Below are 3,981 nucleotides of genomic sequence, written 5' to 3'. Positions count from 1 at the left end.
ATGAAAATGCAGTCAGCAGTTTTCAAATATATATCAATTTTATTTAAGAAGAACTATCAATTTTATAGCTCTCCAGGTTTAAGAACAACAGGTTTGAAAACTAGGTAAATGAAAGGGGGAGAGAGAGAGAAAGAAAGAGAGAGAGAGAGAGAGAAGAGAGAAATCAGATAGACAGTTGGTTATAGACCAAATTTATAAGCAGATGTACTAACCTGCACCACCTCAGGATGTGTTTGTACCTGGAGATAGGGTCTTTAAATTGGTGAGTGAGTTAAAATGAGGTCATTCGTGTGGGCCTTAATCCAATAGGACTAGTGTCCTCGTAAGAAGAAGAGACCTCAGGAATGAGCACACACAGAGGAAAGGTCACATGACAGAGTGAGAAGGACCATTTGTAAGCCAAAGAGAGGCCTCAGGAGAACCAAATGGGTCAACATTTCGATCTTGAACTTCCAGCCTCTAGAACTGTAAGAAAATGAATTTGTATTATTTATGCCACCCAGTCTGTAGTAGTTTATCATGACCACCTTTATAAACTCATACAGATAGAGGACAGTAGGTGTGGGGACCCGGAGCACATAGACCTCGCAGACCTCACCGGCTTCACACTCACCTCGGTGTCTGCTGCACCCGCCGCTTCTTCTCCTAGGCCAGGAGACCCAGTGGCTAGAGGTTCACCATGTCTATTCTCAAGGTCCATGCCAGGCAGATCTTTGACTCTCGTGGGAATCCCACTGTTGAGGTTGATCTCTTCACCTCAAAAGGTCTCTTCAGAGCTGCTGTGCCCAGTGGTGCTTCAACTGGTATCTATGAGGCCCTAGAGCTCCGGGACAATGATAAGACTCGCTATATGGGGAAGGGTGTCTCAAAGGCTGTTGAGCACATCAATAAAACTATTGCGCCTGCCCTGGTTAGCAAGAAACTGAACGTCACAGAACAAGAGAAGATTGACAAACTGATGATCGAGATGGATGGAACAGAAAATAAATCTAAGTTTGGTGCGAACACCATTCTGGGGGTGTCCCTCGCCATCTGCAAAGCTGGTGCTGTTGAGAAGGGGGTACCCCTGTACCGCCACATCGCTGACTTGGCTGGCAACTCTGAAGTCATCCTGCCAGTCCCGGCTTTCAATGTCATCAACGGCGGTTCTCATGCCGGCAACAAGCTGGCCATGCAGGAGTTCATGATCCTCCCAGTCGGTGCAGCAAACTTCAGGGAAGCCATGCGCATTGGAGCAGAGGTTTACCACAACCTGAAGAATGTCATCAAGGAGAAATACAGGAAAGATGCCACCAATGTAGGGGATGAAGGCGGGTTTGCTCCCAACATCCTGGAGAATAAAGAAGGCCTGGAGCTGCTGAAGACTGCTATTGGGAAAGCTGGCTACACTGATAAGGTGGTCATTGGCATGGACGTAGCAGCCTCCGAGTTCTTCAGGTCTGGGAAGTATGACCTGGACTTCAAGTCTCCCGATGACCCCAGCAGGTACATCTCACCTGATCAGCTGGCTGACCTGTACAAGTCTTTCATCAAGGACTACCCAGTGGTGTCTATCAAAGATCCCTTTGACCAGGATGACTGGGGAGCTTGGCAGAAGTTCACGGCCAGTGCAGGAATCCAGGTAGTCGGGGATGATCTCACAGTGACCAACCCAAAGAGGACTGCCAAGGCCGTGAACGAGAAGTCCTGCAACTGCCTCTTTCTCAAAGTCCTGCAACTGCCTCCTGCTCAAAGTCCACCAGATTAGCCCCGTGACCGAGTCCCTTCAGGCGTGCAAATTGGCCCAGGCCAATGGTTGGGGCGTCATGGTGTCTCATCGTTCTGGGGAGACTGAAGATACCTTCATCGCTGACCTGGTTGTGGAGCTGTGCACTGGGCAGATCAAGACTGGTGCCCCTTGCCAATCTGAGCACTTGGCCAAGTACAACCAGCTCCTCAGAATTGAAGAGGAGCTGGGCAGCAAGGCTAAGTTTGCCGGCAGGAACTTCAGAAACCCCCTGGCCAAGTAAGCTGTGGGCAGGCAAGCCCTTCGGTCACCTGTTGGCTAAATAGACCCCTCCCCTTGTGTCAGCTCGGGCAGCTCGAGGCCCCGACCAACGCTTGCAGGGGTCCCTGCTAGTTAGCGCCCCTCACCCACCGCCGTGGAGTCCGTGCCGCTTCCTTAGAACTTCTACAGAACCAAGCTCCCCGGAGCCCTGTTTGGCAGCTCTAGCTTTGCCGTCGTGTAATTGGCCCAAATCACTGTTTTTCTCGCCTTACTTTCCACCAAGTGTCTGGAGTCATGTGAGCCTCATGTCATCTCCGGGGTGGCCACAGGCAAGATGCCCGGTGGTTTTGTGCTTAAAATAAAAAGCCTCAGTGACCCATGAGAAAAATAAATAAATAAATAAATAAACTCATACAGATAGATAGAAAAATAGACTTTATATACATATATGTATGTATATGTGTGTATATATATGTGTATATACATGTGTGTATGTGTATATATACACGTGTGTGTGTATATATATATATTTCAATTATTCTGGATGCTAATTTTGCAGTACCAATTTTTTTTTTTTAAATATGAGGTAGGCACTCAGGGAAGAGCACATTTTTATAAGCTATTTTTGCATTACTTCTAACTGCATGAGTGATCTTTATTGATACATTGCCAGGATAATTTTTGTCAGAGGTTGATTGGTCTGGAAATAATTTAGTTTGCAAATTTTACCTATCTTAGCATCATTCTGCTTGGAGTTTCATCTTCTGAAAACAAAACTTTCATTTTGGTAGTAATAAATAACAGATGTTATTGTTAATGAGCTCTCCTTGGGACTGAAAGAGTTTCCCCTTAGCAATAACCACCACAAAGGGGAGGAGCCTCACATTATTACCATCACAGGGCTTGGTGACCAGTTAGGATCCAGCATGCATTCCAAATTTATGAACATATTTTTGAATAATAAAAGTTCTCCTCCATGATATGGTAATCGTGTTTTAATGGTTACATGTAATATGCATTATTATGGAATTTTTGTTTCTTACATGAATTGTTTGGGCCTGTTGTAATAACGATTCTTTGTTCATTATGTTGCATTTTAACCTAATAATCCCATTAATGTTAATGGGAACTGCCAAGTTAAAACCCATGGAAGCAAATTAATATGCCCTGCAGTCCTTGGACATGACTTTGATACATTTTATATTATTAGTCTCATTCACAGAAGGATTTTATGTTGTTATAAATAGACATAATGAGACTAGATACCTTCAGCAAAAGGGGAATGAAGAAGCTAGCTTGTAGGTTGTTAATTTAGGAACTGTAGAGAGCCGATCCAGAAAATTCAAAAAGGAAGTTCACAGAACATTATGGAGTAACTCAGTGCATTTGCAAAATGTCAGGCTTCCTGCCTATGATTTGGGCTGGATCTCCCATACCTCCAGAGACTGTGACCCTTCTCAGGGTGCCTTCCAAGAAAGCTTGCAGCTCCACTCTGTACTAAGGTCACCATGTACTTTTCTGTTTCTCCAAATAGGATGAGAGCCATTCAAAGGTCTTCACGTGATTTAATTGCTTTTATACATCATTGGATCTAGGACTTAGCTAAGATATAGAGGCTCCTCATGCAGGCTAAGAAGAATTTGACCTTCAGAGTGATATTTTTGAGTCTTTGATCAACAAGAATTCAGAGAACAGACTTGGGGGCTGTGGAAGCAGAGCTCGTGGTGTCCACCTCTCATCTGGTAGACCTCACACAATGCAAGCAAAATACAAGCCAGCAAGTACCTGCCTTCTCCTTAGGAGGTAGGCGCTTTAGCAACATGTGAAGGTTGTCACTGGACCATGTTCTGAGCCAGCTGCCTACTAATCCTGCTCAAACCCGCCAGCACACCTCTGGCCTTGCAGGCCATTCTGGAAAACACCACTGAGTCTTGTCTCTTCTCTTTTCCTTTTTTTGTTTTCTTCTCTTTTCTTGTCTTCTCATGTTATTTCCC

The 3,981-nt window shown here is 45.0% G+C and overlaps 1 pseudogene across 1 annotated transcript; it reads left to right on the top strand.

Annotated features, from left to right (window-relative positions):
• The first annotated feature begins 540 nt into the window (after positions 1-540).
• LOC105555267 lies at positions 541-2,375 on the top strand (annotated as a pseudogene). The gene has a single exon (XR_001008446.1). The product of XR_001008446.1 is annotated as an alpha-enolase pseudogene (transcript).
• The last annotated feature ends 1,606 nt before the right edge of the window (positions 2,376-3,981 follow it).

The sequence above is a fragment of the Mandrillus leucophaeus genome, unplaced genomic scaffold (assembly GCF_000951045.1).
Source record: "Mandrillus leucophaeus isolate KB7577 unplaced genomic scaffold, Mleu.le_1.0 Scaffold678, whole genome shotgun sequence".
Taxonomy (NCBI): Eukaryota; Metazoa; Chordata; class Mammalia; order Primates; family Cercopithecidae; genus Mandrillus; species Mandrillus leucophaeus.
This window is presented reverse-complemented; position numbering and strand designations above follow the sequence as displayed.